At 39.9% G+C, this 24615-nt stretch overlaps 1 protein-coding gene across 2 annotated transcripts in view; it reads right to left on the bottom strand.

Moving 5' to 3' along the window:
- The window catches only part of SYT16 (synaptotagmin 16), a 53974-nt gene extending 37784 nt beyond the window's left edge, over positions 1–16190 (bottom strand). For both annotated transcript variants that reach the window (XM_081327418.1, XM_081327417.1), the window contains exon 1: positions 16010–16190. The gene's annotated coding sequence lies outside the window, so the exon portion shown is untranslated. The remainder of the gene's footprint in view (positions 1–16009) is intronic.
- Between the last annotated feature and the right edge of the window lie 8425 nt (positions 16191–24615).

Raw genomic sequence — 24615 nt, 5'->3', positions numbered from 1 at the left:
GAAAGGGAGAATGAGTGTGTTGTAGCAGTTAAGATGCTGGCTTAGGAGCAAAGGTTCTACTCTACCCTCAACCATAGAGTCTCAAGGGCATTGACTCTCTCTCAAGCCAACTCACCTAACAATGTTATTGTTACAGTAAAAAACAGGAAGGGGGAATGCTGTGAGGTCCTAAATGAAACTCCAGATATACAGCTAACAAATAAATATTACTTTGGTGTCATGATGAAAATAATCACTTCTGCCATCCCATCATAATTTGCAGTGGTCCACAATCCATTTCTATGAGAAATGGAGAATGCAACTCTTCTTCAAACTGATGATGGTGTTTAACTCCACAGCTATTGGATATACAGGTAGTCCTCAACTTACAATTCATTTAGTGACAGTTCAATGTTACAACAGCACTGAAAGATGTGACTTATACTGTTTTTCACAGCTAAGACCTTTGCAGCATCCCCGTGATCATGTGATCAAAATTCAGATTCTTGGCAACTGGTTCATACTTATGACTTTTGCTGTGTCCCAGGTGATCATGTGATCACCTTTTGTGGCCTTCTGACGAGCAAAGTCAATGGGGAAGACAGGTTAATTTAATAACTAGGTTACTAACTTATCAACTGCAGTGATTTACTTAACAACTGTGGCAAGAAAAGTTGTAAAATGGGGCAAAAGTCACTTAAAAAATGTCTCACTTAAGAACAGAAATTTGGGGCTCAATTGTGGTTGTAAATTGAGGACTACCTAGAGTTGTTGTTGTTGTTAGTTGCGAAGTCGTGTCCGACCCATCGCGACCTTATGGACAATGTTCCTCCAGGCCTTCCTGTCCTCTACTATCTTCTGGAGTCCATTTAAGCTCACGCCTACTGCTTCAGTGACTCCATCCAGCCACCTCATTCTCTGTCGTCCCCTTCTTCTAGTGCCCTCAATCTTTCCCAGCATTAGGCTCTTCTCCAGTGAGTCCTTCCTTCTCATTAGGTGGCCAAAGTATTTGAGTTTTAGCTTCAGGATCTGGCCTTCTAAAGAGCAGTCAGGGTTGATCTCCTCTAGGACTGACCGGTTTGATCGCCTTGCAGTCCAAGGAACTCGCAGGAGTCTTCTCCAGCACCATAGTTCAAAGGCTTCAATTCTTTGGCGCTCAGCCTTTCTTATGGTCCAGCTTTCACTGCCATACATTGCAACTGGGAAGACCATAGCCTTGACTATACGCACTTTTGTTGACAGGGTGATGTCTCTGCTTTTTAGTGTGCTGTCTAGATTTGCCATGGCTAGAGTAGCTGGGGAATTAGTTGAACTTCAGGCAGAGGCATGTGAAAATGATTAGACTACGGTAAGCAAAGCTTATGTCTAGGCCATGTTCTTTTGAGGAGGAGGAGTACAAAAATTGTTTGCCATTGCCTTCTTCTTGGATTTTTTTTTAATTTCCCATTTTATAGTTTGCATTAAATCTGTTCAGCTATGCAATTGGTTTAGCCATGTTAAACTAAACCAGGTTTAAATCTCCACTCAACTGCATTATCGTGCTTTGGTCTAGGGATGACAAATGTGGCTCTCCAAATGTTTTAACACTGGTATTGATTATCTGGGCTTCTGAAAGTTGAAACTGAACAATATCTGGCAGCCACAGACAAGTGTACAAGTTAGCTTTATTTTTCTATTCAATGCACTGTTTCCATAGCAATCCTAAGATACAACTTTGGCTAATGACCAAGAACCCTCACTCTATTTTCATAACAGGCAAGCTTTTGAAAGAAATGTTTTACAATATACATTAATGCAAACAGAGCATCTCACTTCAGTTACATAAAGCTGGTGGGTCTTTCACAAGGAACATGTCTTCAACCACCTGTATGCATATATGTGGACAAATGGAAACACTTCTGCTAAGTCAATGAAGTAATGTTACTGCACGTGGACTTTCATGTGGAGTCTGTCAAGGACAAAGTAATCAGTGGCTTCTGATAATGTTGCTACAAAAATAGCAACCAATTTGGGGAGCAAGCCCACCATGGCTTCCAGTCAAAAGAAACTTCGTTAGAAGTAGCTAGCTACTGACAGTTATACAGCTCCTGCCTTCCATATTAAAGACCAGCGGAAGATACACTAACATACAGGTAGTCCTTAACTTACAACCAGAACAGAGCCCAGAATTTAAGTTGCGAAGTGAGAAATTTGTTAAGTGAGTTTAGACTCATTTTATGACTTTTCTTGTCACATTTGCTAAGTGAATAACTGGAATTGTTAAATTAGTAACAAGGTTGTTAAGTGAATCTGGCCTCTCCATTGACTTTACTCATCAGAAGTTTGCAAAAGATGATCACCTGACCCTGGGACACTGCATCCGTCATAAATGTGAACCAGTTGTCAAGCATCCGAATGTAAGTCATGCGACCATAGGGATACTGCAACAGTCATACGTGTTTAAAAATGCCATGCCATTTTTTTATTGCCGTTGTAACTCTGAACACTCCCTAAATGAACTGTTGTAGGTCAAGGACTACCTATAGTTAGTAGATCTCCAGAAAACGTGCAGTACAAGAGAAAGCGTTTCTCACTCTCCATTGTTTTAAATGATATCAGCAACATCAACAACAAAATAAAAATATTACTGACTCACACATTATACTGTACGAGACCATAATGCAGGGGTGTCAAACTCAATTTCATTGAGGGTTGCATCAGCATTGCGGTTACCCTCTGGGGGCCGGGTGGGCATGGCCACGGTGGGCATGGCTAGAGTGCGTATGGCCTACTGGGTGGGTGTGGCCAGCTCTACATCATTCCCATCATGGGGGCCTGGGCAGGAGTGGGACAGATTTGAGGGTCTCTGGCGGAAGGAGGATCTCTGGGCCAGGGCCAAGGCAGTGGGGGCCGTTCCCTCACTGTTTCCAGGATGGCTTCACAGGCCACATGAAACCACTTTGCGGGCCGGATCTGGCCCCCGGGCCTTGTGTTTGACATGTCTGCCATAATGCATGCTTGGTTGTGTCCGTAATCCCTGAATACAGCTTGGCAAGGCAATCCAGTATTATCTATACATTTTGTACAGGGAAAAGGATGTAAACTTTAAATAGCATAAATAATGATTTGCATTCTGCTGGGAGATTATCAGGCTTCCTTGTGCAGATGGTAGGCCAGTGTGAGAACAGACTGCTGGGCTAGATGGCCAGGGGCATGATCCAGCAGGACAGTGTTTGTGTTTTCTTATTATATTAACCACTTCAAGATGAAGTGATATATAAATTGAGAGTACATGTTTTAATTACACCAGTGTTGGTTTCTTAGAGGAAAAGGGTTCTTTGATTATCCTAAGGGTGCTTTTCAAGAGGCAACTGGGGTTTCTTGGATTATTATTATTTTTTTTGAAGAAGTTTTGCTTCTCATCCAAGAAGCTTCTTCAGTAATAACTGGATGATGGGGAATGGAGGTATTTATATTCCTTGCACACAGTTGGTCATTTGCAATCTTTAGAGAGAAATTGAGGTGACTTGGAGGTTTGTCTGTGTCCTCAGGATAAACCTCCAAGTGGCCTCAACAACTCTCTAAAACACAGGTCTGCAACCCGCGGCTCCAGAGCCGCATACGGCTCTTTCAGCCATCTCCTGCGGCTCCCAGTCCTCTGCCATGTGCAGTCCTTTTGTGAGGGAACCGGTTCCGAGTGGCTCTTTCACTGTTTCAGGTTGCTGACCCCTGCTCTAAAAGAATGCAAATGACCAGTTGTCTGCAAAGAATATAAATTCTTCCATTTCCCACCATCCAGTCAGAGCTGAAGAAACCTCTTGGATGAGAAGCAAAACTTCTTCAAAGAAAAATAAGAAAGTCCAGTTGCCTCTTGTAAAAGCACCTCTAGGACAACCATGACCTAGATGACTGAAAATCTCCATAGACAGATTTACTGATTAATAAAGATAGAAATCTGATTGTCACATCTTAATGTCCATCTACCCATTTTCTGTGCCTTTAATGATCTCATAATATACTTAAATACTGGTCATGTATGCATACAGTGCAGGGAAAACTGCAGCTAGTAAAATACAGTACCCAAAATCTGAGAAATGGTATCAACTGAGTTGAAGAAGGTGAGAAAACAAGAACTTTAACAGTAAGAGGTAAGCTTACATTTCTTCAGATGTAAAATCCTCTCTTAAGGCAATCAGCAAGATTCATTAGATGGCTTTGCAATTCAATCTCAGACTGGTATAAAATAAGAGTGTAGAATAGTATATGCAAAGTGGAATCATCTTAATTTGCATGCCTTGAGTCCATGAGTGTTAGCAAAAAAAGGAGCCACAAGATATGTTATCTAAGGCATGCAAGTTAAAAGCATCAGTCACATAATCCCAGACATTGCATATTCCCCAGCATTTGCTTTCTAAACAGAGCAGTTTCTTAGCATCACCAAACTAGAGGGGAGGATTCATTGCACATGGCCTCTTAAACTGCTGCTTGTCGGAGACAGCACTGTTCTCAGCGATTGCTTTAACTCTAATTTCTTCCTGACATTTGGATGGGAGGTGAGGCAGAGAATTATAAGGAAAGAGTCACTGGTACTTTTCCAATTATAATTCTGCCACCTTCCAACTAGTAGTCCATAAACTGCCTCTGTTATAACCATTTGTGCTAATTGAACTTCATTATACATTTGTAGCAATGTGTTGTTTTCCAACTGATTCCTGTGACACCCTTTCTAGCCGACAGCTAATTATACTGCACGTACATGCACACATACACAGAGGACATCACACCAAGAGAGCTGGTGCGTGGGCTGGAACTCGGAGGAAAACTGCATGTGGCAGACTTGTACGACATTACTATGGGCTTGAGTGTTAGAAGATTACCTCCCACAAGAAGGCCCAAAGTGCTTCACAAAAAGTATTTCCGAGGTGCAAAAAACTACTCAGGAATGTTGCCTGCTGAAAGCAATTACTTTGCTTCTCTCACACTGCTCGTGGGTGTGGCAAGCCTGGAATTTTTGTATAGGCAACCCCGATGCTATCCTCAAAAGGGCAGCACTTTAGCAAACCACCCCCCTCCCACCAAAATGGGCTTTGGGAAGAACCTTGTCAATATTTGGAGATACTGCTTGGGGATAATGAGCACTGTAATCCAAAATCTCTCCTTGGAAAAATCTGATTTAGCCCAAATCACCAACAATGGCCAAATAACATTTTCTGAAGAAAGAAGAGAGAATAAACTATTTTCCAAAGCACCTGAAGGCAAGACAAGAAACAATGGATGGAAACTATTCACGATTCATCCTAGAGCTAAGAAAAAAAATTCTGAAAGAGAGAACAATGAGTGGAGCAACTTGCCTTCAGAAGTTGTGAGTGCCCCATCACTGGAGGCTTTTAAGAAGAGACCGGATCTCCTGCATGAGCAGAGGATTGGACTATAAGACCTCCAAGGTCCCTTCCAACTCTGTTACTCTGTTTCCAAATTCCCTTTAATCTGGGTTCAATCAATGCAATTAGATTAAAACATGGATAGTTAGTTGTCTCTCTGGGTACTAAAGGAATCTAAACAGTGTGGTTAGTTTACAGTTCAGTATGTACAATACCAGATCATTGGATTAATTTAGTAAATGAAGGATCTTTCACTGAGGGGGAGGGGCATTCTATGGTTACAGGCAGTACAAATCTTTGCATTATAAGGACTATATTTTCATCACTTGAGGCAGCCCAAACATTGTCTCCCTATTTTTTGCAGGAGAACCATTCCTCAAAAAAAGAGATCAGCCTATCCAGGATGTTTTGTTGTTTTTGTGTTGAGTTGCTAAGTCATGTCTGACTCTTCAAGACCACATGGACCATAGCACACCAGCACCCACACACAGCCATCCTCCATTGTCTCCCAGAGTTGGCCCAAATTCATGTTCATTGTGTTGACGACACTGTCTAACCATCTCATTTCTCTGCCATCCCCTTCTCCTTTTGCCTTAAATCTTCCCCAACACAGGGTATTTCCAATGAGTTATCTCTTCTCATTTGGTGGCCAAAATACTTGAGCTTCTGTATCTGCCCTTCCCAGTGCTTTTTTTCTATATAAAAAAAGTGCCGGAACTCACACACGTCATACAACCCGCCTTGCCTACCCTACAAGGTTCCATCCAAAAAAGGTGCCAGAACTCCGTTCTGAGCGTTCTATGACAAAAAAAGCCCTGGCCCTTCCAAAGAACACTTTCCTTTAAGATTGAATGATTTGATCTCCTTCCAGTCCAAGGGACTCTCGAGAGTCTTCTCCAACTACCCAGGATGTCTACAACAAGCCTATAAACATGGCAACTAGACTAATGCCTTCCTAGGAAGAAGACCAGGAAGAGTTAACTCTGGAACATGGGGGAAGTCACAGTAAGCTAAAGTGCCTCAAACCTGGCCAGGTTATTCTGGGGGGCACTTGAAAGTGGTTGGGATAGTTGCACTTTTAAATGTTGGTGACACCACAAAGATTGAGAATTCCTGAAATAAACAATGGTTCAGTTCATCATGGGACTTAACATACAATTTTTGCCTTTTACTTCCCAAAATTAAAATTGGGAAAGAAGCGAGTGGACAATTCCACCAATTTTTCCAACTTCCATGGATGAGAGGATGTTTTGGATTTATTTTGCTAATCAGAGAGCTGCAGAATAAGCAAAAATGTGAAAACCTGATTTTACCAACTGTCTGAACTCAAACATCCCTTTGAACAAATTATATTTGGATGCTCCAATCCAGTTTTCTACCAACATGAGTTCAATATAAATTATTTATACAAGTAACAAATACAAGCTATATTTCAATGAGATGAGAAATCTACGTATGCAGGTTACTGATTGCACAAGGGCGGTTAGCAAAGTACGGTTACCCATGAATAAACTTTACACAAGCATTAATTCAAACATATTGTGGTTAGTAGCTGGAAAAAGAAATACAATTCTCTTTGTTTTCCTACCTACTCTACCCCATATTCAAAGTAGTTAAGTACAGGACTCTTGGAGAGAACTAAGAAACTTGTGGTCTTTTAGATGTTGCTGAATCACAGTTCCCAGCAAGCATGACCAATAATGAAGGTTCCCAGGATCATGGATCAGCACCATTGGGAAGACCACAGGTTAAGACCACTCTTACGGTAGGCATTTTGCAGAGAGACTGCAAATCACTAAGCTAATAGTAGAATAATGTAAACTTATTTTGTGCCATCTCTGATACAGATGTAGTTCTAAAGTTCCTCCACCTGCACATATTGGGAGTTAACAGCTTCTCTCCAATCTACTCAGAACTTTCTTCTCTTCAAATTCTTTCCACCAGATGCTGACAACCATTTTCAAGCTTATCTCTGTAGCAGGAAACATATAAGAAACTCTTTTTGTGCAAACTCTGAAAACCTCAGAGACTTATTAAAGGAAACTGAACAGCAGACAGCTGTTTTAACAAAATGTGGGTCACACCAGAACTGCTAGAGCCACTTCTGCTTGTTGCTACAGAAAGCCAAACCAATATGTGCACTATGAGCCATAGTTATCAGCCACAAACAGGTGGTGCTTTTATTCATGTGTGAGGCTCACACAATGTGCAAACACTCCAGAAATAAAATGTGTGTGTTTTCGCAGGACAGCAGGTTTCTGCTGATTATTTCAAACAAGCTAGAGAATGAATTATTGCAACTGCTTGTATGCTGCAAGTAATAAAACAATTGTGCAATGCATCCACTGTCCCAAAGGTGACCCTGATCATCAATCACCTGGAATGGAATGGGAGGGAATGGGTGGTTTGTCAGTCTTGAACAGAAGCAAGCAGCAGTTCAGGAGTGGGCAGGAACTTTGCGTCTGCAAATTTTTCAGTCTCCAAGGGCTGTGAGGACAGGGCCACAGCACAATGATATCATGATCCGTGGCCTTTTTAATGATTCTTTGTTGTAGATAGCTATAGGTACTGAAGAAATGTGTCAGAAGAATAATTTGGGGTTCCAACTTGAGCCAAGGATGCACAAGAATAAATAAAAATGAGATCCAGGCAGAGGAAAGATGAAATATTTACTCCTTGAAGCAAAGCAGTTTGCTTTTAAGGGCAGCTGCAGAGAAATGGGGTACAGTGGTAAAACTTTTATAGGGAGAGCTTGTCCAGGATGTGGAAATGTCTACCTGCTGAGCGTGTGTGTGTGTGTGTGTGTGTGTGTGTGTGTGTGTGTGTGTGTATTCTTGTGAACATACAGTTCTGCTGGGAGACTTAATTTAATTAACTCTATTTTTGTTTGTGGACCTTATCTTTTGATATGTGGATTAGGCCTGGGTAACTTATTTTGGGATTTGAGGAAGTTTGTTAATTTGATTAAATTGGAGACACTGATTTTCAGACCATTGTGGATTCTGTTAATATTTTAAGGGAAGATGGAAACAGTATAAAGTATAAAATATATTTGGATATAAAACTTCTCACAAATGGAACTAGGGATTCAGCATTTTTTCTGTAGTTCTTACTCAAAGGAACAGTTCTGTAAACTGCTTATAGACCTTAGTTCAGAGCATTATCTTGAAATTCAGATTGTATCTGGCCTACATGCTAAAGAACAGCCCTTTTTAGATTCAACAAACCTTTTGGATTTTTATGCATTAAGTACTACCACAAAATGTTCCATGTGTATAACAGGCCTTTTATGAACAAATATCATGCAGTCCGCTTTAAGGTCCTTAGGACTTAGGGCTTCTGTATCAAAAAAATCACAAGCAGACATTGACGATCTCTAAGTAAAGCCTCATCTCTGCTGATCTCTTTTTGGTAGGCAACAAGTAGTTTTTATTCAACAATTCTTGAGCAGCAAGAGATTTTAATTATTACCGTGCCAAAATCAGCCTTACAATTTCTAGGGAATGTTCTCCTAAGCATGTTTTTCTCTCTTAGGCTCAAGGGGTTGGAGAATAACTTTGGATTTTTTCTTGAGACATTTTCAACACATATCCACACTTGGATATTGGAAGTGAGCCGCTGGCGCTATATAGGTAGTCCTCAACCTATGACCACAATTGAGCCCAACATTTTTGTTGGTAAGCAACAAAATTCTTAAGTGAAATTTGTCCCACTTTATGACTTTTCTTGCCGCAGTTGTTCAATGTATCACTGCAGTTGTTAAATTAGTAACCCGGTTGTTAAGTGAATGCGTCTTCCCCATTGACTTTGCTTGTAAGAAGGTCGCAAAAGGTGATCACATGATCCTGGGACACTGCAACTGTCATAAATATGAGTCAGTTGCTAAGCATCTGAATTTTGATCATGGGACCATGGGGAAGATGCAATGGTCATAAGTGTGAAAAACGGTCATAAGTCATTTTTTCCAGTGCTGTTGTAACTTTGAATGGTCACTAAATGAACTGTAGTAATTTGAGAACTACCTGTACATTTTTCCAGTTCTGCTTGGCTACCCACATTTTCCTATCAGAAAAAAGACAGAAGAAGAAATTCTCTCCCAATATCTCCTCTTTGGACTGATGGAAAGCGGGAGAGGTCAGAGAAGCTGCAGAGGATTGTGCAATGAAAGTCAGGGCATTCACACACATACCAGAGCCCCTTGTTGGTAACATGGGCAAGAACACCAGACACTATTAGAACTTTGCCAAATGTTCTTTGCTTTAAAAAAAATTATAAAGGTTTATTATAAGATAAAAAAGAAAGAAAACTTTGAAAGCTAAAAAAAGAGAAGTGCAGAGAGAACTGACTTTTTTCAGTGCAGTAAAGTACCAAAAAAATTACAACCTCAATCTTTTGCTTTACATTTCTAAAAGATTTCAAGCCATTTCTTTAACTACAAAGTCATCCTAATATATCAAAACCTTAATTCAGTCAGTTTCATTTATTTTTCAGTTTCAAATGTCCAGAAGCAGTTTCTAAGTAGAAACCAAACCACATAGGTTTTTCTCTTTAATTAAAATACACGGTTTAACCATCTCTGCCAACTCCATCGCCTTTACCTTCCATTATTCTATTGTGGGAATTAATGTATCTAATGTTCTTTGCTTTTGAAACAAAGTTGGAAAGCAGTTTCTAAAATTAGATCAAATGGGAACTGTTAGCAGACAAACAGGACAATTTCTCCCCAGAGCACTAGTTTTAATCTAGTACACACTGTTGCTTGCTTCTTATTTATGCCTTAGATAGCTTTTTCCCCAATTCTTTATTATCTACGTGAGAATATAAGAAACATGTAGCACAAAGAAAATCAGGTACAGGAACGAAAATATGGGTGTGTCAACAACACATCTGAAATATTAAATAACTAATATAATCCAATATATAATCGGGAGCTCCCTCTCTGAAGGAGATGGGCAGTTAAGAAATATGAAATATAAATAAATAAGTTATTTCACATTCATTTTTGAGTCAAAATCCACAAGTCTGTTGAGCTTAATTAGCATTATTCAAATCATTAAAAAAAATCCACAAGCAGTAGATAATGCATTCCACCACTACCATAAATTGTACACCAAGTTAAAATATGAGGCGTGGAACCCAAATTTTCAGTGTGGCATGTGGCACGATAATATGTACAAGACAGTGGTCCAAAAACAGTTACAAACTTAAATCAAATTCTGCGCCCAAATTTTGAAAAGGTTTTTAATTGATAATGCCTTGGCAATAATACCTTTATAATGCCTTGGTAAGATCACACTTGGAATACTGCATCCTATTTTGGTTGCCACAAAATTAAAAAGAAAATGTTGAGACTCTGGAAAGTGTGCAGAGAAGAGCAACAAAGATGATTAGGGAACTGGAGGCTAAAACATATGAGGCACCATTATAGAAATTGCTTACGTCTAGTTTAAAGAAAAGGGACACGGTGGCTCAGTGGGTTAGGACGCTGAGCTTGTCGATCAGAAGGTCGGCAGTTTGGCGGGTCGAATCCCGAGTGCCGCATAACAGAGTGAGCGCCTGTTACTTGTCCCAGCTTCTGCCAACCTAGCAGTTTGAAAGCACATAAAAATGCAAGTAGAAAAATAGGGACCACTACGGTGGGAAGGTAACAGCGTTCCGTGCGCCTTTGGTATCTAGTCATGCCAGCCACAGACAAGCGCTGGCTCTTCGGCTTTGAAACGGAGATGAGCACCGGCCCCTAGAGTTGGAAACGACTAGCACGCATGTGCAGGGGAACCTTTACCTTTACCTTTAGTTTAAGGAAATGAAGGACTGGAGTGACATGATAGCAGTCATTTCTAAGGGGCTGCCAGCAAGAAGAGGCGGTCAGCCTATTTTCGAAACCACCTGAAGGCAGGACAAAAGGCAATGGAGGAAAACTAATCAAGGAGAGAACCAACCAAGAACTAAGGAGAAATTTCCCTGACAGAACAATCAGTGGAATGACTTCCTCCAGAGGTGGATGCCCCAACCCTGGGGGTTTTAAAGAAGAGATTGGACAATCATTTGTCTGAAATGATGTAAGGTTTCCTGCCTCAGCAGGATGTTGGACTAGAAGAACTCCAAGGACCCTTCCAACTCCTTAGTCTGTTAATTTGTTAATCTGATAAAGGGTCATATTTTATTGCAATTTATCTCTTCTGTATTTTGTTGTAAGCTGTCTCTCAAGTTCTATTTTCAGTGGAAACCTAAAATGTGAACCTAATGAATAAACAGCTGCAAGTTTTACATGTGCTTTCCCTCCTTTTCTTTTATGTTTTCTAGACTATAAACCGGAAAACAGTAATTAACTTGCTTATTATTTCTGATCCATTTCCATGGGCGACAGAGTAAAAAGCATAGACTTCAGTCTAGAAGCAACTGCAAGAGAATTAACACTTAGGCAAACATAAAACATGGAGCAGAAACTGCAAACCAGTAATAAAAATTGAATTTTTTTATGGCATATGATTCTTTCTTGCTGAGGCCAGAAAAATAGGAAGCTACATTTAAATATCTGTTTCACAGATCCAAATGCTTCTCTCCCCTACTATATTGGCCATGTTCATGAATATGTAGAGACCTCTAATCTTCAGCATTCATCAGGTGAAGCAAGATACCATAAAAAAACCCACTTATGCTAATATGTAAATTGCGCCTGTCATGAAGATTCCACTGGGACTCTGAACAGGATTATAAGAGCTGTAACCTTCCTTTCTTTCCTATATTTTCTATTCTAAACAAGTAGAAGTCAAAATCCTGATAAAAGTCACCAACTATGAACATTGGTTCATATAGTACTTAGCAACCTTCCTAAAGCAAAAGAAATATTCATAGATGAATAGCCTATAGTTTCAACTACTCTTGCCGTTGTTAGAATAGGTTTCTCCCCCACTTTTTTTCTATGTGCCTTCAATGTTTTTATTTATTTTTTATTTGTTAAATTTAGATACCATGAAGAGTTCCCAAATTAAATTCTGCATCCAAATATTGATAGGTTTTTAACTGATGAATGGACATATTTTATTGCAACTGTTATTTCTTCCATATTTTGTCATAATGTGTTGACTCTTGGCAACAGCCAGGACTAATCCCTGTAATTTTCTTGCCAATTTTTGTTTTCAAATAGCTTGCCATTGCCTTCTTCCTAGGGCCAAGGAACAATGCCTGGCCCAGAATCACCCAGCTGGCTGTATGCCTTAGGCAGGAATAGAACTCAACATTTTTCCAGGTTCTAGGCTGAAGCCTTAATCACCATACTAAACTGGCTTATACTAAGCTATAATACAGTTTATTTCTTTGAACACCACATGCTAGAGGAACACAGCATCTGCATTTTTTTAAAATCCAGGTTTAGAAGTAAGAAGCCCCTTGCTCCAACTCTTTTTATTGTTGGAAAGCCTGGTGGATTATAAATTGCTCTTTTATAACCACTTTAACAATCTCTGAATCCTGAATAGTTTTTATTTTTACGGTATTCTTTTCTCCCCTTTTTTCTGTGTTCAACTGTAATCATCATATTGGGAAAAAACACAGATGCAGAGAAGTTTCAGTTGCCTCAGGTTTATGGAGAATGAATGCTTAGCGCTCACCACTTAACCCACCACAATCCATTAACTACAACATTTTCCATTTACTCACATTATATTCAGTTTGGGTTTAAACTGGACCCTGAGTTCCACCGTTGCTTCCTGCCAATATGAACAATCGCTTGTTTTATTCTGCACACATTTGGGCTCTAGGAAGTGACAGCTGCCTTTTATATCCGATGGCCTTTTGCTCTCTTTATAGAACCTCTCACATATACACACAGAGGGAGAGAGAACAGGAGTGAGATATGTAACACACATAGCACTCTGCTAACTGACTTTAACACTGTGCATCTGCCAAAACAGGCTCAAGTCCACAAAAGCTTATGTCACAATAAATAAATCTGTTTAGCCTTTCAAAGTATCATAAGATTTTGGTTATATTTGCTGCAAGAGCACAAAGCAGATATAGCGGGGGAGGGGGGGATCAGTTGTTCCATTCATCTGAAAACTGATTCCCCCCTCCTCCCCCCCCCATACATTCCCCTGATGTACTCTCAGATCCCTCTTGGGCCATCTATGTATTTTGCTCCTTCTCAAAATTAAGACTGTGAGGTACATCCTGGCAGGCAGCCAACTCCAATATCCATCTGGAATGTTTCTTACATTTTTCCCTCAAAGAGACGTGAGTGCAATATCTTTGTTCCTATGACAACATACTGATGAAATATTTTGACTTAATGAAAATTATGTACATCATTGCTAGGAAGCTTCCGCACAGCTGCCATCTGCTCAAGTAAAATGGCCCTTACCATCCTCCTGAGATATCTATAGAATCCAGACAGGTCCTTAATCTGCAGTTTAGAATAATAGCTGCTCTCTGCTTTCACCACAAAGAAATAAATTCCAGAAATCAATTCTCTAGCTTAGAAAAGAATTAACACATATATAATGTTTGGAATTTCAAAGATACAAAGACAGCATACACCAGATTTTAGTTCCCTTTCATTGTTACTTCGCTAAATGGTGATAATAGATTTTGAATCCAAAACCAGTAATCCAAAATCTACATTGAACTGGTACATCAACTGAAAATTTACAAAGTAGCACACAAGCTTTTAAGGGTCCAAAATCCCATAATTAATTTGTGGAATCTAGTTGATGGATTTAAGAAGTATCTGAATAAATCCATGAAAGTCAAGTATTCTAAGAGTGATTAGTGTTAATGGTTCCTTTGTGAGGGGAAATTTTGTCTGTGATGGGAAATTAGTATTTTGTCTCCAAATACCAGTTGCAGAGTTCCTCATTCTTTGTGGTGAATATAAAGTATTACAGTTCTGATCAATTTTACAACTTGCAACAATCTAAGCCAGTCCTATTTTAGTTTTCTTCTCATGTCTCCTATTTTCAACTGAGTGCATTTACTGATTCAGTCCACAAATGGTCTGCATCTTGATCTGAAAACTACTCTTCATCTCTTGCAATCCATATTTTATTTTGTCTTCTTAAAAGTCTGCATATTTTTCCACATATTGCATGCTAAAAACAGCAATTTTCACATGCTTCCAGAACAACTCTTCCTTACTGGATGGCCTGCTTTGAGTGAGCCTAAATATTCCATCTTTTATCCATTCACACAAGTACATGGTACAAGAGCGCTATGTTGGAATATAAATTAGATGTGTGTGCTTATTATATAATGTGAAAAGCTATAAATTAATATGTTAACTAGGTAATAATAATAGTTTTTAGCAGCCTGGCTGCAAACGTAACACAAACTTGAAGTCTTTCTTTGTCTTTTTCTACAATTGTAGTTTAAAAAAAACTTGTCATGCATTTTGATTCCCGCTGTAACTTTCAAAATAGAAATAGACAAACATATACAGTAATACGCTGAAAATTAAAATTATGTAGCTTTGGATCATATTCCTCAAGAAATAAGAACGAGGATAATGTTTTGGCTCTTTTTTTTAACATTGGCTTATCTGCAATTAGCAAATTGACTTGAAAGAAATAAACAATAATAGCTAGGCTTATGTGCAAATGCTGTTCTACTAGACAACAAAATGCCCTCTAAAGAGTAAAATATTGTAGTTTTTCATCTTCATTCACTCAACTTGCAATCACAAGTTGGCCTGCAGATTGATCCAAATGCTACTCCAGGTGATATAAATCTAAACCTTTCCTCTCAAGGTTATGTGTGTTTCCTTGGCAACGTACAGAACCGCCATCACTCCAGGGGGATACAATGTGCTGCCAAAAGGAGTCTGATATTTAATCAATCCTCTACTTATAGCAGTTATTCAGCTTCCATTCACAGGCCACATGCCCAGATGAAACAGGGCATCTTGCAGATCTTGTTTCCCCTTGACCTACAATTATTTATGTCTCCCTTCAGGACACATGCTTAATCAACGGTGACATAAAACAAAATAGGCCAACATGTACTTAACACTTGCACTCCAGGCACTCTTTCTGTTCTCTGGATTTTGATTTGTTTTGTTTTGGCAGGGATTGCACACTGATTACAACAGTTATTTTGGGAGAAGCAGGTAGGGAAAATAACACAATTATTTATATGCACCCTCATAAATTTTGCACTCCTTAATTTTAAAGCTTTCTGTCAAAACCTGCCACTAGTATTAACTTTTTTAGGTCTTACTAGATCCCAGTCTATTGCCCAATGTGCCAACGCTATTGCTTGAAGTTCTTCTACTCACTCAGGGTGAAGTTAGCCAACATTAAAAACATTAGTAGAAGTGGAGACTTGAAAAACTTTGAGACAGAGTTCAGCAAGGATCTGTTTCAATACTGTTACCCCTGTTTCGAGATCGGTGAACACAAAATGTTCACAAACAAAATGTTTGTTTGCTTTGGTTTAAAACAGGGATAAGTGAAAAGCCTGAAGCTGCAATAGACCATGGGAATCAAAGGAACCACATTCTCGCTTATCTACACTAATAGCCACAGATTCTACTGCAAGTCTTTGAATATCATCTAATACAAAGAAGTACAAAACACCTCTGCCAAATGTTTTCTTTGCAAAAGAAATCACAAAACGAGGCTAGCATGATAGAAAAACCAACTTTAGACTGTAGAATCATATAGACCAGAACTACTTACCTGATTTCCCTTATGCCCCATAGGAAAGTTAAGCTTCAAACTCCAAACTTTAATTAATTACCGTAGTTAATATAGATGTTTCATTTTATCATCCCAGCGCTGATTATGTAATTAAGGAAACTTTTATTAGATTACAAATCCCATGATAGGTTCGCACCTCTGAGATATTTTGGAGTTCTTTGCAAACCTTGAATGGCAAAGTTTAGAACTGGGAGTGGCAATTTATCCAGAAGAAGGAGGAAGCTTGTGAGTCTATAAACATATGACAAACAGTCAAGGAATGTTAGCCAGACGGATAGCAGAAAAACTGGCATAACATGTTTCTCCATTACAAGATAGCTGTTCACAATAGCTCTAATCCAAGTAACAACGTGTTTTGGAAGAGCACTGACACATCCTGCTGTTGGTCAAATTATTAGCTGTTTCTGTACTAGAGGGATTATTTTTGTTGACAAAATCTGTCCAGTGGAAAGAACTATAAATTATTGTTTACTAAAGTCTTCCACAGCAACAGTATAATTTTCCTCCTTGCTTAGACTCAAGATACTTGCAGTCACCATAAATATGTTTCAGCCAACAGAGACATCCCCTTCCTGTAGCTAAAGTTCAACATTTACAATAGAAAATGTAAAATGAAAGACTTTCACTTGCAAATATAATTGTCCAGACCTTCACCATTCATTACTTCACCCAAAAGCTATATTATTTCTTACTTCTGAGGTTCTAAGGCCAAGGAACTGCACATGTTTTCAGTGCATTATTATGAGACGTGTTCTAAAAGAAATGACAGCTGTGCCCTGCTCTTTGTGGACAGAACAATGTCATTCTCAAATCAGGGTATTTATCATCTGATCATCAATTTGCCACGCAGAAGAAAAAGTACAGAAGGCTAAATTACTTTTGCAAAGATTTAGTTTCTTTTCCTCCCACAAGTACCACTTACAAAAGACATCTGGTGTATCTATATTTAAGAGAGAACCTGACCGTGGTGGGGATTACAACATTTCAGAATAGACTTTACCTCTCTTCCAAATCTTTCCCAGTCACAAAATTATTCTGGGTGGGTATCCCAAAGATGCTTTTTCATGAGGCAACTGGACTTTGTTTTTCTTTGGAGATGTTTTGCTTCTCATCCAAGAAGCTTCTTCAGCTCTGACTGGATGGTGGGGAATTCCTCATGAAAAAGCATCTTTGGGATAACTATGACCTGGATCACTGAGAATCTCCATACACATTTATCCTGGAAGCAAGGCTTACTCTTCAGGTTTGAGATAGCTGAAAGCTAGAAGTGTGTGAATCCCAGAAGCACCAAGCCCATTCAGAATGCCAAAACCAGACAAGACAATTTAAACCAAGACGTGCATCCTATCATACTTTTCAACATGAATGGAAAACCTCAATGTGGTGCCACAACCCTCCTCCACCACTGTTCAACTGCAACTGTGAGCTTATTTGCTTGAAATACTGCATTCATGTGAAAAGCCATTGACTGTCATAATCCGTATCAGTTTTCTACTCTTCAGTATTAGACTAATTATATATAGCAGGGGTGTCAAACTGCCAGCCCATGGGCCGATTTCATCATACCAAACCTAGACCCACCCCATTGCCGGCAATGCAAAAAGAGTCGCGATAAGTTGCGACACATCACATGACGTGGTGAGTTTGACACCCATGATATATAGCATCATGTAATATCAAAGGAGTTTTATAGATACATCTGAACAATCTACAAATCTTGTGGGAGGTAGAGAAGTGTATTATTTTGAACAGAAAATGTGCATTTATGAACACAGATTCCTGAAATCCAAATCTGTCTCAGGTCAATGTGGTTAAAACATCTGAAATTCACATTGTCTCATAATTTAAAAGTTTTTTAAAAAAAATGTCTAATGTATAAAAGTACTTCTAATCACTGTTGAAAACGTGCAAAACATCAAGGGACATTTATCGTACATAGTAGGCTTGTGAAAAAGCAAAAACATACTGGATAGAAATACAAACTGTGATGATACAAAGATTGGTTTTATGTATGATAACTGCAGAGAGGATATTATGAGCACAAAGGTGGAAGTCTGCAGAAACACCATTAATGGCAGAAAGGATTGTGAAGATGGCTGAGTTTGCAGAAATGGTTAAATTGGTTTGATCAAGGAGAGAACTACAATTACTTTTATAAAAAAAACTGGAAATCCTTTATAGACTTTTTGCTGATAACAGATAAAAATGAACTGCTGATTTCAGGATTTATTGATTTAAAAAGTTTTTTATGGGAAGGAGGGAATTGTTTGGCCAGAGGAAGTGCCCTTGAACTAGATTGTTGCCAAACCTATGTCAGCTCTTCAGAGCTCTAAAACAGGCTAGCCAACATAGGTTTTTATAGATGCTGGCACAAATGTAGTTTATATGAAAAGAAGCAACACAGTCCAGATATGAGAACTATGGGGAAATAAAAAAAACAGCCTTAATTAATTCGCTATAATTCTGGTTGAGAATTTACCCTTATAGTTTTTAGTTATTCCCAAGACTAGCTTTAAAAATGCTTGTGAAATCCATATGGTTCTTGCTTTTTTGGTTTATCAGCTACATAGGGCACCAGGGTTAATCCAACACCAGAAAAAAGGAACAAAGTGGAAATCCTGGATGTTCAACTCTAGAAATATGATTTATTCCATTTGAAAAAAGTAGGATTGAAAGACAACAAAATGAGCATAACACTCAAGGGGAAATTATTTCAAGCTCCACTCATTATTACAAACTTAAATAATAATTTTATCATCATCGTCGCATTTTTCCTACAGGTGCAGGGTCTGCTTTTTGGGTCAACAAGCACTATTTTGCATGACCAAATGCAGCATTCGGGTCCAATTTGACGTTTTTCATGTCTGCATTTATTGTATCTTGCCTTCTTTGCTTCAGCCTTTCATGGCTTCCACATGCATAAGTATATTTCAGATCCCTAACAGTTGACAGCAGAAATAGAACAACCTTAAATCAATACAAGAATCACTGTTTTTTCTTTCTGTGTTATATTTGCATGACAGGGGGAATATATTAAAGGGAAAGAAAGTACCTTAAGAGTCAATGTATCAAAACTACACCTGCCATTCTAGATAGTGAGCAGAAGTTAGCAAAGCTCAGGAAACTCAACACAAGAGTGATGAATCAGAAGCACTAAGGCACGGGTGTGGGTGTCAAACTCACCAGAGCTGGGGTGGGCACGGGCTCCATATGATGCAACCGGCCTGCGGGCTGGCAGTTTGACACCCCTGCATTAAGGCATTCCTCTCTTACAGGTGAGCTTTTAAATTGGGAGAGAGGGCTGTTAAATTTTGGTCTTTGTTCTTTTCTCTTCTATCGTAACTAGATATCTGGCTTCCCAGATTGACTTTTATCCAGTCAGAAATGAACCCCAAGATAGAGAAGAGTTGATGAACCAGAAGAAATTACGGTAGGCATCTAAGGAAAGGTGGAGCTACATGAGAATTAAGATCTTTTTTAAAAAAAAAAAGAAATTATTTTGGGCTATTTTTTGGCATGCTTAGTCTTTGTTTTATCTTTATTATGAATATATTTAAATACGTTTTCACTCTTGGAAGATTAAAGTGTACATGAATCATGAGATTTTCCATTTCCTTTTCTCCCACAGCCTTCCATTTTCAATTAACTCCTAATCTTAATTGGCAGTATATCCTCCAAAACCAGCAGTCTCATATTGAAAAGAAGCCTACCACACAGAAGTCTAGAGTGGTGTTTGTCAATCTTAGCAACTTTAAGATACATGGACTACAACTCCCAAAATTATCTAGTCACATGTACAGAACATGGGAATTTTCCCATTACCTTATTGAGAAAGTTAGGTATTAGGGTGCTGGAGGCTAAAACATATGAAGGACGATTGCTGGAATTGGGTTTGTTTAGTTTAGTGAAAAGAAGGACTGGGGTGACATGATAGCAGTGTTCCAATATTTGAGGGGCTGCCACAAAGAAGAGGGGGGGTCAACCTATTTTCCAAAGCACCAGAAGGCAATATAAGAAACAATGGATGGAAACTAATCAAGGACAGAAGTAACTTAGAACTAAGAAGGAATTTCCTAACCAGTAGAATGGTTTGCCTTCAGAAATTGTGGGTGCTCCCTCACTGGACACTTTTAAGAAGAGACTGGACAGCTACTTGTCTAGAATGGTATAGGGCAGACATGTCAAACATAAGGCCCGGGGGCCGGATCCAGCCCACGAAGTGGTTTCATGTGGCCCGCGAAGCCATCCTGGAAACAGTGAGGGAATGGCCCCCGCTGCCTTGGCCCTGGCCCAGGCCAGCCGGAAGCCAATGTACAATTTCGTGGTAATCATCTATGCTGAAATGCATTCAGTCTTAGCTCTACAAGGCCATCTGGAAACAGTGAGGGACTGGCCCATGCTGCGTCGGCACTGCCCCCTGGGCGCACACTGGGGAGGTATCACCCTTTGTGAGGAATGAAGAAATGCACCATCACCTGGCAGTGGCCAGCATATGACCCTGCCTACTTTGGGCAAGCTAAGGCCTGGGCAGCGTTGCGCTTCTCTTCAGATTCATGCCACTCGGCTCAGCCTCTCGGCACTGTCAGGAAAGTGCCCCACTACCTGCCAAAACTGGGCAGCCTGGGGCCTGGGCAGCATTGTGCAGGTAACATCGACTCTCATGCTGCTCATGGCATCCCCTCCCCCAGAGCGCACCAAGCCGGATATGTGAAGTAGGCGAGGGCCATGTGCCTGCCACTTCCAGGTGATGGTGCATTTCTTCATTCCTCACGAAGGATGACACTTCCCCAGCTGCGTTTCTTGCCTATTTTTCTCCCTCCCTCATCTCAAATATTTTCCTACTACTCTGTTCTTGGAAGGAAGGAAGAAAGGAAGGAGAGGGAGGGTCTAAGGGGAAGTCCTGCCTTAGTCCTGCCCTGCTGCCCTTTCCCCATCCCCTTTCCCCCTCCTCCTGGCCTATCCTGGGGGGGTCTCCGATCCTATTGCTAAGGAAGCTTTGGATACAAAGCCAGGTCTCCTCATATGGAGAGGGAGTGGGCCTCCCTCTTGACTTTGCCCTCGTACCCATCATGAGCAACCTGGCTAAGGAGAGCAAGCAGAGCAGCAGCAGCCTTGAGGAGGAAGTAAGTGCAGTTGGGCGCCACCTTGGGGAAGTGGAACTGGGCTGGGCATTTGACCTCCACGCCACCGTCCAACCCCACCCCCAAGGCCTGAGAGGAACAGTGAGGCTCCTCCAGTGGAACATGCCTTGGCACTTGCCCCAGTCCCATCTTCTTCTGCCAGAGACCCTCAGATCTGTCCCACTCCTGCCCAGGCCCCCATTGGCACCCTTGATGCGAATGATGTAGAGCTGGCCACGCCCACCCAGTAGGCCACGCCTACCCTGGCCACACCCACCTGGCCCGCCAAGGGCAACTGCAATGCTGATGTGGCCCTCAATGAAATTGAGTTTGACACCCCTGGTATAGGGACTCCTGCTTCTTCAGAGGGTGAGATTAGAAGAGCTCCAAGGTCCCTTTTAACTCTGTTATTCTGTTAAAGTGTCACTGTAGCCATTATGGACTTAGGGATGGGCTTAGAAACACTGCTTGAGGAACTCAGAGAAGCCAACCTACCACATCCCTACCTGTGCGTGCAAGCGTTGTTCCATTACAAATGTCAAACCAGTGCTTGTAGTGCCCTTTAGAAAAAGATGCTGAGGCTAAATATTAACCTTGAATGGCTAAGAGAGCAATCAGCGTGCAGATACAGTAAGCAAGAACACACTTAATGGTTAGCAGTCACAGCCTTCATAAGCTCACCATGATATCTTCCTCAAGTTACATAAAGAATCTAGCTTCTAAGTAAGTCAGCTCCTAAGTAAGCTGCATGAACAGAAGACTACATGGGAACTTTCGCTGAAGGAACAAGTTGAGCGTAGGAGTAAAAATATATAAACAAAATCACACAGACTGTGGGAGTTATACTTCTTTGGCCAGCTTTTAGCTACTGAAATTAACAAGGAAAAAAAAACCTGGCAAGAGATTTGGCTTTCTTTCAAATTTCAGAAAGAAAGGAAAGATAAATGCAACCGTTTATACACCACATCTGTCTCTTTTGGAGGAAGGCCAGAGTGAGCCTTCAATACCTTCAGAAGAACGAATAGGAAATCAATCCACAAGACATTCATTTAATCTTACAGATGCACCTTGGCAACAGACCTTTTTATAGTGCTGTGAAGGCGAACTCATTGCTTTTTCTGGGCTCAGATGGGTTGACACGTGTGCTGAACCCATGAAATTCTAACCGTTCAGTTGAACAGGAAGCAGAATGATGTTACCTGGGTAACCATGCCTTTCGTGAAAGGATGTTTGATTTTTTTTTTAAAAAAAAATAAGCCTAATAGTAAAAAGGGCAAAGATTTATGAGACAATTGCCATAAAGATTTTTTTAAAAAATAACACCATGACATTTAAAAGCAGTAAGAGAAAAGAGACAGGTTTTAATATTTAGTTAATGGTTGACATATACATTAGCACCAAAAAGCCCTTTGACACAATTGTGGATGGGTTTAACTAGTCCCAGAACACAATTCAAAATTAAAAGTATAAAAATAAGCCTGGGTGAGAGTTTCCTTATTGTTTCCTTAATAGCCGAAGGCTTGCAAGAGTCTTCAGCTTACTTAAAGAAGAGGCAGAGCCTGACTACATGTTACATTTGTCCTGGGAAAATATCAAAAGCTACTTGACAGAGGTGTACAGGAATTTTGTTGTTGTTGTATTTAATTCTCCTTTATCAGTTTGGTTTTCCTTGAGGTTTTAAGATGAGAAGCAGGAACAATCTGCTGCTAAGATAAAGCGAGAGAATTATATGTGATTCTATAATCTAGAATCCTAGTTGACAATCACTTAAATATGAGCCAGGAGTGTGCTGCAGCTGCCAAAAAAGCCAACGCAGTGCTAGACTGCATTAACAGAGGGATAGAATAAAGATCACTTGAAGTATTAATACCACTTTACAATGCCTTGGTAAGGCCACACTTGGAATACTGCATCCAGTTTTGGTCCCCACAAGGTAAAAAAGATGTTGAGACTCTAGAAAGAGTGCGGAGAAGAGCAACAAAGATGATTAGGAGACTGGAGGCTAAAACATGTAAGGAAAGGTTGCTGGAATTGGGTATGTCTAGTTTAATGAAGAGAAGGGGGGGTGACATGGTAGCAATCTTCCAATATCTCACAAAGAAGAGGGAGTCAGGCTATTCTCCAAAGCACCTGAAGGCAGGACAAGAAACAACGGATGGAAACTAACCAAGGAGAGAAGCAACCTAAAACTAAGGAGAAACTTCCTGAGAGTTGGAACAATTAATCAGTGGAACAACCTGCCTCCAGAAGCGGTGAATGCTCCAACACTGGAAGTTTTTAAGAAGAGACTGGACAGCCATTTGTCTGAAATGGTATAGGGTTTCCTGCCTGAGCAAGGGGTTGGACTAGATGACCTCCAAGGTCCCTTTCAACTTTATATTGTTGTTGTTGTTGTTGTTGTTAATCTCCTTAGCATTCTCTATTTCTGTATGGTCTTCAGCATTCTGAGCTAGCTTTCATGTGATTCCCATGTATACAATATATCAGCACAACTGCTCTCTTAATTAGCGTTCAAAAAGTATATATTTGGGATTACAGTATCTGCATATGGAAGTTTCTACTGAATCATTCCAATCTTCAGAGGCAATCACATCTTTCTTTCCAAGAAAAGGAAATATACTGAAGGGTATTAACATTATCAAAGCATCTTTCAAAGTGTTAGGTAGAGAAGACATACATATATACACACATGGATATCAACATAAGCAAATCTTTTTTTCAAAGGGTTAGAGAAAGAATATGCATCTTTGGGAAGGTTCAAAAGCTGCTTCAAAGGCTGTTTCTAGTAGCATAAATATGTGCCAAAATGCACAGCCTCTTCATTTGATTGCAGAAGTCTTATCTAAGCACACACACACACACACACACACACACACACACACACACACAAGTAGAGACAATTGGGGAGGGTTTTTCAAGAAGCCATGCAAGCTTTCCAAAGGATATGACTGCTCTGATGTTTGAGGAAAAGTATGGGCCAATACTGGCATGTTTCATGAAGCATCGCTTTCAAATATTTGTGCAGCACTAAATTACATCAAGCACAATTGTTTGATTGTATATAAATAAAGTGAGTGGAGGATATCCTGGGGGTGGGGGGAAGATAACCAAACACCAGAGACTATAATAAGACTAACATATAATGCCAGTTCTATGAAGTCATTAATGTACATGGGCCAGAGGAGAGTGACCTCTGGATTTATTATTATAAAAAATAATAATAAGCATTACCTAGGTAACAAGGGATGAAACATACTTTATGACTTGGGAAGCAAGATAATATTTGGAAGTCAATGAGGCAAATGCCTCCCTAATTTGCTAGAATATAAGAAAGAGTGGAGAAGCAGCATAATAAGATTTTCAAGATTCTGTTCTTATAGCCCTTCTCAATAAAGTATAGTCCTAGTTTTCCTGAGGGTTGATTTTTAGAGTCTGAGCTACCTAGTGGTGCTGGCTACTGGCATT

This window comes from Vipera berus (genome assembly GCF_964194415.1).
Source record: "Vipera berus genome assembly, chromosome: 1".
Taxonomy (NCBI): domain Eukaryota; kingdom Metazoa; phylum Chordata; class Lepidosauria; order Squamata; family Viperidae; genus Vipera; species Vipera berus.
This window is presented reverse-complemented; position numbering and strand designations above follow the sequence as displayed.